General features: G+C 35.1%; 1 long non-coding RNA gene across 2 annotated transcripts; it reads left to right on the forward strand.

Annotated features, from left to right (window-relative positions):
• Positions 1 to 1,121: 1,121 nt before the first annotated feature.
• Positions 1,122 to 13,309, forward strand: LOC119697238. Of its 2 annotated transcripts, none has more exons than XR_005255803.1 (4): positions 1,122 to 1,910; positions 8,223 to 8,335; positions 11,872 to 12,058; positions 12,755 to 13,309. It is a non-coding gene; the product is annotated as an uncharacterized LOC119697238 (long non-coding RNA). The 2 variants fall into 2 exon arrangements; XR_005255802.1 differs by lacking the exon at positions 1,122 to 1,910 and adding an exon at positions 1,927 to 3,881.
• The last annotated feature ends 936 nt before the right edge of the window (positions 13,310 to 14,245 follow it).

The following is a 14,245-nucleotide window of genomic DNA, read 5'->3' on the forward strand; positions in this document are numbered from 1 at the left end:
TATATATATATATATATATATATATATATATATATATATATATATATATATTTAACATGATTTTTTAACCTTTTCAGTCTAATGAGAAAGTGTCAAAGCTCTATATGAAAAAATGTGAAATAACCTGCTATCCTGGTTGCAACTTACAGTCCCCACCCTGGAGACGGAAATGTACATGAGCCTGGTTGCTCAAATCCATCCTCATAACCTATGTTTAGTAGCAAAATTCTCAGGTATGTGGTGGTGCTATTTACATAATTTAGATTTTTGATCTCCTGTTAAGAATTGGTTATTAAGAGGAGAAAATGTGCCAAAAATAGAGATTTTGTATATATTTCCATTGAATTATCTCCTTTCACATCTAACTGCCAAATTACTTTTTTTTACTAGGGAGAATTTTCTCAAGACATCTTTTTTATAACTATGCTGTTCACATCATTCATTGGTGATTTTAGTAAATCTTGGTATCTTTTACTAAGGGTGGAACTTTATAGAGCTAATTCTCAGCAAATGAACATGAAAATGAAACTAGAATTTCTTATGTTTACAAAGACTGCTAGTATTTTCAGTAATGATGACTTAGGATACATAAGCACCTGTGGCTTAAAAACTGATTAATATACAATGTTTTGACCGATTTTCCTTGCTTTTGCTACAGTTGTTGATGGTTGATGGTTGCTGTAAATGTTGAAATAGTCATTTTAACATGGCTTGGTGAAGGACTCTGTAAGGTAATTTCTCTACAAGTTTCAGGTGCTTCTGGGGTGGGGTTTTTTTTGTATTTTTTGTTGTTGTTGTGTTTGTATTTGTGGGGTTTTTTGTGCATGTGATTTTTGGCTTTTTTGTTTTGGTTTTTGTTTTGTTTGTTTTTTCCCCCCATAAAATATATTCCTTGTAAGAATGCATTTGTATTGAGAGATGAAAAGCAGGAAAAAATAATTTGACCTTTCACTGTTTAAAATATAAATCTTTGTAATTTTCTTCAATGAGGTTTACTGGATTTGAGAAGTATTTAGTGAATATTGAACACCTATAATATATGTCCTTTTGACCATCGGTGAACTGTAATTGCTCTTAGTTAAAACGCTTCCACATTGGAAAGATAATGCATACCCAGTGTTTTAGATGTTAATTGTTTTTTTTTACTGATAGTTTTTTTTCCAAGCAAAAGCAGAAATTTTGGTGATTATGGATACAAAAGGAAATTAACGCTGAAGATCTCTTCACAGAATTCAAGTTGCTTTGGGCAGCTATTAACAAAATAACCACACAAAGTGAAATCTTAGTGTAGCCTTGGAACATGTTAGTTTTGCCATGGGCAGCATTTGTAGGGGTTTTCAACATAAACACAGATGAATTAAAGTGCACCAGCACTTCCTTACTATCTGGGAAAGGCAGTATTCTTTCAAGAGAGCTTGACTAAAGTGATAGGAAGTAATACATTGCACAGGACTGAGAAATTGTTGTGCTAATTAGCTAAGCTCTTTAGCAGTACTGGAGTAATCCTCTCCCACCCCCCAGATGAGCAGGAAGGGAGATCTCTTCTTAGTAATGACAATAAATTATTGGTGTGGGTTACTACCTAGTAACACAGTAACACAGTAATAGTGGTTGTGGATCGGATTGATGTTCTAAAGCTGATGCACAAATATAAACCCAGTATGTGATTCTTGGTGAAGTGCCCAACAAAGTTGAAAGCAAGGAAAGGCAAATGCTCCACCTGTGTCATGGTGCTTCACCTTTGGAACTGATTTGTGTCCAAGATGTCCACACAGTTGCGTTGCTTTGTAATTTGTCTTCAGTTATCTCCTATGAAGCACAATGGGAATGGCTACGTGGAGGAGTGATGGAAAGGGTTAACTGCTGCCACCAGCGTTATTCATCTGCTTTGCATCAGCTGCTCAAATTTGGTATGTTGTCAAGAGGCCAGCCCAAAACTAGCTGTGGGATGAATGAATTACTTTGAGGAAGGCAGTCTACTCTTACCTACTTTTTTGTTTACTCCTCAGTTATGGAAAGGATTAGATATTTACTATGCACATGGAATACAGTTGAAATTTTCAAATCAAATATAGTCTGGACTAAGTGAATTTATTGTGCATTTGCAGATTGACTGTTGCATGCATATTTTGTAGAAATGCAAGCAGTGGGATTCAAACCTGGGGGAAGGTAGTATGTTAACAACTTGCTACTTACATCTTGTTTCAGAATAATATTATTACTATTCAGTATGCTCAACAACATTCAACAGAAATTTTTTTTCTGCCCATGACTGACTGTTCTTGGAGGCTTCTTCTTCTTCCCCCTGACTTGACTGGGAGTGTTTGGCTGTCTCTAGCACTCTATCTATAATTTAATGGGAATCCTGAACTTGTTCTCTTTGGGCCAAAAACCCACAAAGAATGTCCAGCTTCTCAGCCTCCTTACTTAATAATGTAGCTTGGCTTTGAAATTTTACTTACGACTCTTAGTTGCTAGCACAGTGTTAAAACCTACATGTTATATTGTCTGAAGCTGCCTCCAGTACAGTGCACTCCTCAAAGAAAAGTAAAAAAAAAACCTACAACAAACAAGAATCTCACCAATCACAAAGAATTAATCTTTATAGACAAAATTTCCCAAATCTATGCATGTCCCTGCCTTTTTTCTAATGTGATGATCTACTTTCCAGATGAGCCATTTTGCATGTGCATGTGAGCCGTTTGTTCAAAGTCCTCTGAGCAGGTTATGGCCTGTTTAACCCTTGGCTCTTCCTGATCCTGTATGAACTTGCTGCGAGTTGGATTCCTAAAAATGCTTTCTGGAAAATAATATACATCTTATATCCAGGGCAGTATGATAGAAAAGGGGGTTTGTGTCAACAAGTTCCACGAGTAATCTGTTAATCTGTGTAACATATCCTGACCTAATATGGGGAATTCAACTGTCTAAATCAAAGGTAAACAAAATTGGACTAAGACACTTATTCAACATATAAATATTTTCAGAAATGTTGGGGTTTTTTTATTTCACAGAAGAAAAAGCTTGGGAAATAGGACAGTGCACTTCCATACTCTGTTTTTTCTTTTTTTTCTTTTGAATCTTTTGTCTCTTCAATCTGTATATTAGTATTTCATTACAACAAAACTGGAATTTTCAAAAAAAAATAATTAGGTAAATTTGAATTCTCCTTTCCTACAAGCTTCAAGATTTACTGTCATAGTAGTTTTAGGATTCACTGTTTTTGAAGCCATAATGATCAACTTTTATAAAAAGGGGTACCTGAGGAATGGACAAACATTGTAACTAAATGTAGAAACAGATGCTCTCTTGCAGAATGCATGTTGTAGTCTTAGAGATTTATTACCCTGGGTTCATTACACCCTCCTCCACTGAGGTAGGATAAATTAATGAAACAGGTTCACATAAAGTAGTTTCAGTAATATTAACTAGCTACTGTTGTTTCCAAGGTTTCTTCCCTCTTATCTGAGTGCCCCAAAATTAAACAGCATTTATTTTGCTGATTATCAAGACAATTTATTTTCTTGCAGTTTCAAACTTTTTTCCTAGTGTATTTTCTTCAGATTCCTTTTTGTCAGGAATCAAGTATAAATATACCAGGAAGAGAAAAAATGAACTCTTATTACTTAGAAGAGGTAGTAAAATGAGGGCAAAATGGGCCAAACCTTCATCCTACATTTCAGTTGAAAGGATTCTTTCTCTGTATCTTTCCCTTTTCCTAGATCGTGGCACAACAGACATATGAAAGACTTAGAATTCCAAATAAGTTTTAGGTGATATAGATGTGAAAATATGAAGTGGAGAGAACAGAATGAATAGAAAGTAACTAAAAATTTAGAAACGGAAGACAATGTGTAATGTGAAAGATTAACTTTTAGACTGTAAGTACATCACTATGAATTGCTCTTCACTAAATTTTGGTTTTAATAATGTGGTATATTATTTTTTATAAAGGGGGTGGTGCTTCCTAAAATTTTATTTTCTGATAAGATATACTGGCAAAAGTGCCAAGAAAAGAAAAAACCCTTTTTTGGTTAAATAGTATATGGTCAGCAGAACAAATTACTTAGATTTTCCATGAACTTAGCTGGGCATAAACTCTTCAGGTAAAATAAAAATAGTTAAAAAGTAATAATAATAATTATAAAAAGCCTTAAGTCTGAGGTCCAATGTCAAGAAAAATTGAAATTTTATAAGAAAACAATTTAATTAATCATACGATAGATATAGTGTACTATATAGTGAGATTTTCAGAAGTGTAACAAATGATGTCAGAAAAGATAGTTTATCATGTATAAGGCAAAACCTCCAAACTCTGTGACTTGAACTCAGCTGAATTTTACAAGTTCTTAAATGTAAGTGTTTAATTATTGTTCATATCTTGACAGAAGCTGCAAATCTGCAATGTTAAATGAAAGATTGCAAGGTGCATTGTTTTAAATGAGTTTAAGGTTGTGGGTTAAAAATAAACATATAGAACTACTTGAAAATTCATGCCCAACTAATTAAATAAAGGAGGTGATATACCAGAAAAGTCCAGGAACCCCATTTTGGAATGTTTCTATGCAAACTTAGTGGCGACATTTCTTTGTTTTTAGACCTACACATTTTCCTTTTAATATGTTTATTTTCATTAAATTATTACAAAATTTTACATTATTCATTAGTAAAATTTCTCTTGCATTAGTTTTTTGTAAAAAATCCCATTCAGACTTATGCTATCTTTATTGTAGTTTGAGTGCTGTCCTCTAGGTAAGGTTATATTTTTTAAATGCTTGATAAATTCAAGCAGAATGAATCACTGATATATGTCTGTATCACATTCTTACACACAAATCAAGTAGAAATAAATAAGGTAAAGTAACCCCAAATCCTACTTAGAGAAATATTCTTGCTTGATAAAGTCCTTGGGAATTGCAATAGGTACAAATAAGCCCTCCAGTCTTGGGAATGATCAATGGCAGGTAGGCAGTCTCCTTTTGGTTATATTTCTTCTATTGTTCTGGAATGGACAATTACCATGTCAAAGGACTTAACCAACTGCTTTAAAATGTCATTAATTTTCTTAAATGAAATGTATCACAGGAAATAGCTCCAGTGCTTAATTTCAGAAGCTTGGATAATATACTGTGGTCCTATCTTGGGACAAGCAGTCCTCTAACATTTTGTTTGCCCTTGAGATTTAGAAGGAATCATATCTATAGTATTCATAATAAGTAGCAATTTAACCAAGTTCAAATTAGATGTGAACAAATGGATTAACAAGCACCTCATTAAAATTTTAATTTCCATTCCATTTATCACTTTTAATAGAATCAACTCTGTTTCGGGGTGGGGGAGGATTAATTTCCAAGTATAGTGTTAATTTCACTTGTTTTTATCAATAGCTTGAATTTTTTCCTATAAAATTTACTTTGTGTAGTTTCAAAATATGCTACCTACACATGCAACTAATAAATTTTAAGAGGATAAGGAAAATCTTGATTGATTTAGTGGATATTTTTTTAAGTACTGAACTTTACAGTACTACTGTATGTATTTTCCTCTAAGTGGTAATATGTGCTTACTTGTGGTGATTTTAAGAAGAATAAATGAATTTAAAATAAGTACATTTGGGTAGCTATCTAAATAATTTCACTGAAAATATCAATGTAAATATTTCAGAAGTAAGTTGTGACTTTTAAATTTAGCATTCAGATTCCTACTTCAAAGCAATATTTTAAAGTACTTTGAATTCCTTGGATAATATATATCATAAATGTGCAGAATTTTCATAATTTAATGTTTTCATTCAAATAAAACTATTCTAGAACTCTAATGTGAATATATCTATTAGTGAAGAATGATTTTATACAAAAAAAGCATTGCTTTAACCCATGGTATATTAGCAGTTGTTTTCAAGGGAGAAATAAACCAAATTATAGGAATGTAAGAATTTTATCTTTTGGGGGTTCATGTGTTCTTTGAAGTCCCTGTATTCTGTTATGGTCTGTTCTGGGTTTCAGCTGCCAGTTTTTAGCTTACAGAAAGCTTTTTTACTGCCATTTTTTTACTGCAAATATTTTCTTCAGGGATATTTTTTTTCCATTTTGCACTGATATGTACCCTACAGATCACTGAGAGAAACAAGATAATTGTTCAGGGCACTCTTTCTGTGTAGCATTAATAAGAATGTCAAATTCTTAAGTCTCTATCAAATAAAACAGAGATATCTAAATCACTTAAAATCTTTACACAGCATGTGTGGAAGCAAGTAGAATTCAATGTAATGGCAGTCTTGAGAGAAAAGAGGAAAATTGGAGAAGTATTTTAGGCACTTGTGAGATTCTTCCAGCATGTGGTTTGGTCAAGAGAGAAAATAATATCATGAACAAATATCTGACAATGATTGCAAAGCAAAGAAGTATTTTGTTTAAGATGCAGAAATTTGTTAGTCGTTTTGGGTGCCATTACAAATTGAGGCTAAGTTTACTATTTGTTGGGTGGGTTTTTTAGTGCTTTTTGGATTTGTGCTGGGGTTTGTTTCCTAAATAAATATATTTAGTTGTAGCTTCTCTGTAATTATGTAATCAATTTTATACAGTATTTTTCACTGAATTGATTTCAGCTATGGTGCAGAAATCTAAATCTAAATAAGTACCAGAGCATTCATTTAGATCTTAAAAACCTCATAAAATAAAAAAAAAAAAAATCACCCTCTAGGAATTAATTAAAAATAATCCAAATAATTGCAAGAGTAGCAACCTACCATAGTGAAAAATGAATAGATCTTTCTCACTGTTTTTCAGGTAAAGTAATTCTGCATGTTCTTCCCTGTTAAGGAAAACTACCTTAACAGTTTACAAAAGCTATAATTCAGGAAAATGTTCTGATTTCACATCTGAAACATAAAGAAACATTAAAGATAAAGAAACCTTGAACGAGGGCATACATATGGGTTTGTGGTAGTGCTTCTTGGTTGCTGCTGAGGGTGGCTGACTACTTTCAGTAGGAACTGTATGAGTAGGTTAAGAAGGACTGGCTGTCTGGATGTAAGCAATGAGTCAGGTCAAATTAAATGTGTTGTGTGACCTTTGTTGCTTAACTTCTTCAGCAGCTCAACTTTCTGTTCTTCGAGATTTCTTTATGTGTTTCAGCTTCTCTTGGGCAAAAGAGTAAACAGAATCCTTTTTTTCCCTCCAGTCTACTTTCTGTTCTTGAGAGTTTTGTTCTGTGAAAAGTTTATGTTCTTTAATGTGTAATTATTATCTCTGGTATTAAGATCTCTAATTTGATGTACATTTCTAATGTGATGTACTTTGATTTCACCCTAGGTCTACAAATTCATTTCTATAATACAGAATCAAAGCTATATTGTAATAGCTGCCATTTTGTAAATGTCATGGTTTAACTCCAGTGGAAAACTAAGCACCATGCAGGCACTCGTTCACCTTCCCCTACTCTGCTCTTTGGGGGATGGTGGAGAGAATTGGAAAAGTAGGGGAAAAGTGAGAAAATTCAGGGGTTGAGACAATGACATTTTAATAGGTAAAGCAAAAGTTGTGCACACAAGCAAACCTAAGTAAAGAATCCATCCAGCACTTCCCATGGGCACACAGATGTTCAGCCATCTCTAGGAAGGCCAGACTCCATCACATGTAATGGTTCCTTGGGAAAACAAACCCTGTAACTCTGAGCTTCTCTTCTTTTCCTTCTTTTTCCCTATCTTTAAATTTTGAGCATGATGCCATATGGTATAGAATATTCCTGTGGTCACTCGGGGTCAGGTGTCTCAGCTGTGTCTCCTAACTCCTTGTGCACCCCTGGCCTGTTGCTGGTGGGGTGAGGTAAGAAGCAGAAAGGACCTTGGTTCTGTTTAAGAACTGTTCAGCTAAACATACCTGAACTGCAAACAGTTTCCAGCAAAAATCTAAAAACAATCCCTTAATATCTACTATGAAGAAAATTAACTCTACCCCAGCCAAAACCTGTTCAGTAAATCATGCCTTGCTTTACTATTTTATTAAGTAGTGTTTTGACAGGTTCTAATCAAACTTTTCTTTCTAACTTGCTGGAGACAAAAGAATATGTCAAAGAACTAAAGGGTACTTTGAGTTATTAAGGTAAATTAATTCTGGTAATTGCTGTGAAGGTAGATTGAAGTACAGGCTAAGGTTAATAAAGATAATTTTGACATTTTATTTATATTTTATTTATATATATACACTTTCTGTTTCTGTCAGGATTTACCTTTCCCAGAATGCCTGTTTAGTATGGATTTCAACTAGTGGCCTGAATGTAACCAAAGATGAGGAGCATACTTGGAAAAGTACAACTCTTTCCTCCTTTTCAGAAGGTGCAGTTTCTTCCGTAAATTTAAGTCACAGTTTATGGAAAAGATGTCTTGACCAAAAAAAAGGAACAAAAACCAACCAAGAGATAAACACCAAAGACAGAGAAAAACAGAAAAAGAAGTCTGTTAACCTCATTTGTCTGAGTATTTTCAAAGACACAGCCTTGTGTTTCTGCCATTAAAAAAATCACATGAAAAAACCCAATCTTTTAAGGAAATGTCTGTATTTTACAAAAAGGCAGATGCAGTGAATAAGTATTTCCCTTCTGAGTATTCTGTTCTGTGAAGTACTAATACACAACACGATGATGAAATATTGTCATCAAAGGCAAGTTTCCAACACTGACAGATATTTAACATCCTTGTGATTGAAAGACTCGGAGCACTTTTCTTTTTGTATCTTTTTAACATCTTAATCAAAATGTCTAAGGTACACAGCTGAATGCTTACAAAAGTCTAACTAGTCTCTGGGGCCCTATGATGGCTTGCGCATTTGTGATGTTATTTGACGGATTATACATTAGGCCATTTCAAGCATTGTTCAAGTCAGTAGACAATCCAAAACCATAGTGCAAAGTGGTTTTCAGTAAAAATTCTGGTGGAAAAAGATTTCTTCCCACTTAAGTGAATGAATGGCAATAATATTTACAAAGAAATGCTCTTCTGATGCCTGTTAGGACTTAAATCTTTAGATCTTGAGGCTGATCATGTAGATCAGTTTCAAACTTAGATATTATCATAGAATCTTATACTGGTTCAGCTTAGAAAGGACTTTAAAAGGCCAAATTCCTCCTCAAAGCAGGATAGGCTGTAAGTAAGACTTTATGCAGTCTGGAACTGCAAATTTCTAAGGATGGAATCTGTATAACCTATCTGGGCAACCTATTCCAGCGTTTGAGTGGCCTGTAGGTTGAAATTTCCCAACATCCAGTCACAAACTTGCTTCAATTTAAACGTTCTTTGTGTGTCACAGGGTATGTGCTCTGTCCCCTGATCATCTTGGTAGCCCTCCACTGGCATATTCCAGTTTATCAATGGCTTTCTTGCAGAGGAAGAGGCAGCAAAATAGTATTTTCTAGATGCCAGCTAGCAAGTACTGGGATATGGTGCTGGAGGGATATAATCACTTCTCTGGTCTGCTGGCTCCACGTAGCCTAGGATGGTGCTGGCTGCCTTTGGTGCTGGCTGCCTTTGCTGCCAGGATACACTGCAGGCTTATTTTAGTTCACTCTTTGCTAAGACAGGTCTTTTTCATAAGACCTGCTGCCCAGGCACTCCACCCACAGCTTGTAATGGCACAAGGAGTTTTTTCCCAGCTGCAGGACTTAGCCTTTGCCCCCACAGTTTGTGTTTGACCATTGTCCTGTCCACACCATTCTGACTAGCATCTCCACCCTCCAGCATATCTATGGAACCCTTTCCAGTTTGGCGTAATCTGCTGTCTCAATGAGAGCATACTCTCTGTCCTCTTCTAGGTCATTGCTGGCATTGTTAGAGAAGAGGGTTCTCAATACACATCCCTTTAGTTGTTGCCCCATCCCATTTGTTGCTGGCCTCCAGGTAAAGTTTATCACACAAACCCCCTGAGCTCAACTATCCAATATTTTTTTTTTTAATTTGGGTAGCAGTCCATAAATCCAGACTAACATCTTGCATTGGGTACAGTAATATAGTAGAGACTGTGTTTAAAACTTGATTGTTGATAGTGGATCCCAGACACAGTTAAAATATCTTGGAATGGAGAACAACATTGATGCCTTTCAGGACTTTTCCATTGTCTAGGAGACAGTCCATATCCTGATCGGCTAATTCAGCATTTTTATACAAACAAATGTTTGTGGGGTCAACTTGTTTATCATTTGTAGATAAGTTGTTTAGAAGTGGTGCATCACTACTTGGAGTAATTTGACAGTTTATGGTCTTTTTATAGAGATCATAAACTTGATATAATTAAGTGTGAAAGCCTTAATTTCATCCAAAATGTTTCTAAAAGGTGTCATCTGATACTCATGTGTACTGAGTTTGGAACAACCCATAGCAGAATAGAAAAAACTCTGAAATAAAAATGCATGCAAGAATAAGGAAGTGATTTTCTTCTGAGAGCCTGAAAAGTCTGGACTGAGTGAACTTAGATGGTCTTTGGGTGCTGTTGTTTATTCTTCCATTGTTGTTTTTAAAACAAAAGCAGTACTCTTGACTTGCATTCAACCAAATCAAGATATTCTATTTCATGCATATAATGAATCTGTTTTACTAAACAGTTTTTTGAAGGGTAGGCTTATGTTTCTTTTCTTGTCAGGAAAACCTAGCTTGCTGAAAATTAATTTTTTTTTCTTTTAATGTGGCAGAATCTCAGTTAAGATGAATGCATAATTTTAACTTGGCATTCAGTACTCCATTTAGATATACTAAAAAAGAATTCATAGCCTCTGTTTATGCCAAAATGGCTGTATGTTTTTATTCTGATTGATATACAATGTGGTTTTACCAGTCTTATTTCTTTCTAAGTAGCAAAACTCAACTTTGTAGAATTCTTTGTACTGTGTTTACGTAGAAAGTCTATTTTTAGTCTAGTGCAGGTACTTAAAAAAAAACAAGCAAGCCTATAAGGTTATTTACTTTCAATAAGATAGATTTTTTTTTAGTTGTTTTGTACAGGTATTTTCAAAAACTTGCCTCTTTTTTTGTTAGAACTCATCATTTTACTGTCTGAACTCCATGTGAAGAATAAACTATATATGGAGACTGCTGAGGGTTTTAATCTTGTGTATACATATGCAATAGAAACTTCTGATTAAGACCATCTGAAATTCATTTGTGATATTCACATATTTGTGAAGTTCACATAAAGAAATCCTGAGGGTCCAAGGTTAGGTTGTGACACCTCACCTGCAATTCCGGGTTCAGGTCTGTGGTTGCCAGCATAAGAAACAGACCTTCTTGAGCAGTTCCCGAGGAGGGCCATGAAGGCAATAGGAGGCTGCAACATTTTTCCTAAGACAGGCTGAGAGAGTTAGGATTGTTTAGGACATAGAGAAGGTCCTGGATAGACCTTAACTCAGCCTTCCAGTTCCTATGGTAATCTTACAGGGTAGGTAGAATGGGACACTTCATCAAAGAGTGTAGTGATAGGAAAGAGGTAATGGCTTTACACTGAAAAAGGGTAGGTCCTGATGAGATACAATAAAGAAATTATATTCTGTGGTGGTCGTCAGGAACTGGTTGCTCAGAGAAGCTGTGGATGCCTCATCCCTGGAAGTATCCAAGGCCAGATTAGGTGCTGCTTTGAGCAACCTGGTCTAGTGCAAGATGGTTCCTGTCCATGGCAGAAGAGTTGGAACTAGGTGATCTTTAAGGTCCTCTTCCACCTTCCACCCCTTCCCCTTCCACTCAATGATCATTAGTTTGTTTTTGTTTTAACATACATTTATATAGTATTATAATCCTGTGTTGTAGTCCAGGGGTGATACTACCAGAGAAGGAATTTTGAAGGAGCTAGAATTTCAAGTGTGCCACTGTCTTATTTCCTGTCTTTCAAGTGTCATAGAAAAAGCAGGTGGTTCTTTAGATCATCTGACTGCAAGATGGAGTAAAGTTATGATCTGTAGCTCAGCCTGGATTGGATGAATCATGGACTGACTGGCGGAGCTGTTCAGAGAAGGTGGTGGACATAAATGCAACTCATGTCGTACTGCCATGGCATGATGCAAAACAGTTCTTTTTGAGGTATTCTTTACTCATATTTATTGTCTCATATTTTTTAAAATAAAATTTTTCTATTCTATTCTTGAGCATCTTTTAAGATGTTACCTCATGGTAGAAAAGAGAGCAGTAGTCTCTGATTTGTTATTGTTGAAACCGCTGACATGTTGAAAACAGGTACTGTCTCTGTACACCTTCCAACATCACAGATTCTTGCTACAGGCTTTGAGCCTGTGAGAGTGGCTTCTGTGATTACCTCTCCTGCAGTTTCCAAGGCTGAATATGTTGACAAAAAAAACTTTGAGAGCTTTGGTCTTAAATCCAATCATACAGGTTTGTGGTTTTCTTTTCTCTTGGGTTTCTTTTCTGCCTGTGGTCTTTCTCAGTCTTCTTAGCACCTTTGCTTTTTATTGCCCTACAATTCTTGGCAGCCAAGATGGTAGAGAAGTACTGATAATGACAGATGGGACCTTTGACAGTAAAAGCATGTGGAAAAATGTTGAAATAGGAGTGAAGAACTTCAAAAGGGGATTTAACAACTTCTTATGGGGGTAAATTTAGTATTTAGTTGTTTGGAGTTGCTCTGCTGCTGTAAAATCAGTCATGTCTGTGTTGTTCAAAGCATATCAGAAATGAATAAGGAAATAAAGATGATTCTTTGCATATTAATGTAGATAAAACAAGGGGAAACTTAGGTTTAATTACTTATTTTTTAAACAGGTTTCGTAGTTCTTTCTCCAACTGATCTACACTTTGTCCTCTGTACCAGGACAAACTTTTCCCGATTGGCATGACTCTTCTGGATAAAGCTGGGACAGTCATCAGAACACAGTTAAATACCTATTGGATGAAGCACTGAAAGAAGTATAACAACAGGCTGGGAAAGTCAAATCCATTATAAGAAGCCTAATTCCTGCTTTTGTTTAATCTAAAATATGTAATATTAAAAATGCATTTTTAAAGAAAAAAGAAAAAACCCCATGTTTCATGCATGTATTAAATTAGGCTTTGGAAAAAAATGTTATTGAATAGTGATACTGTTGATCGACCTGCAGGATAGAAGTATATAGAAGTAATCAATGTATGTAGTAAAATATATGGCAAATGTTTTAGAACAGAAAAAATTATTTTACCCCTTATTCTATAACTTGCATTTGTTCATTACCTGTGACAGCAATTGGATGTAAGAGAGTTAAAAACAATCATCATTTACTATTACAAATATTTAAACTTTACGGAAGAGCTCATTAAAATGATAAGTATTGTGTGAAATTCCATTTTATGTTACTAATTTGTTGTTTTTTTTTTTTCCTTTCCAAAGTAGTCTTTTAGTGTCTAGTGTAGCAGCCTGTGACTTAATCATTAGATTTATACTTCCTGTCCTTAGAGTGTTGAAAGGTCAGTAGAATCAAAAAACATTGCCTTTGGCCATCCATTATGAGTCACAGACCTATTCTCCTTTGTTGAAAGCAACTATCAGACTGTCTAAGAGGTATTCCTTTCAAAGCTGCAATGCTTACTTTGTTTGTCTCATAATCAGTTGGAGTAAAATCTCCCAAGCATTTGGAACTTCTAAGCTATTTGCTTAGAAACAGCAAATGATCTGACTGACCTTAGCTGCTGATGTTGCCAACCCTTTGAAGAAAAGCTGGTTTTAAGACAGGAGATGTCAGAATAACATGAATAAAAACTGCGTATTGAACTATAACTTTAAAGAAAGAATGTTGGCATTTTAAATGACTTGCAATATCAGTCACTAAACACTATTCATAATTTCAGTCCCTTACTGGAAATGCAGTAAGGTATTTCCTAGACAGTTCTTTCCTGAAATGAAGACGATAGTAAGAAAAGCTGCAAGAAGGATTTGTTAATAGTTTAAGGACTTGATGGAATACTGCTGCAAGTAGTCATTATGCTACTATATCAGTTTTAATATCCATGCTGCATGTGCTCTGAAGTATATTTGAATGCTGCTTCTAAGCATGGCCTCTGAAGAACATTCTGCCAAAGAGCAGAGTTTGAAACTGTTATCTGAATACGTGGCTTGTGTGCCAATTACCCCAGTGCCTAAGACCAACATTGAATGTACTAACTTAAGTACATTGACCCTTGCACTCCAACCTTCTGGGCACTTCTGGTTTACAGTCTTAACAGTCCAGGGACCATATAACACTTAAAGCAAGGACATGCCAGCTCTGCAGGGGAGTGTCA

The sequence above is a fragment of the Motacilla alba genome, chromosome 2, assembly GCF_015832195.1.
Source record: "Motacilla alba alba isolate MOTALB_02 chromosome 2, Motacilla_alba_V1.0_pri, whole genome shotgun sequence".
Classification (NCBI taxonomy): domain Eukaryota; kingdom Metazoa; phylum Chordata; class Aves; order Passeriformes; family Motacillidae; genus Motacilla; species Motacilla alba.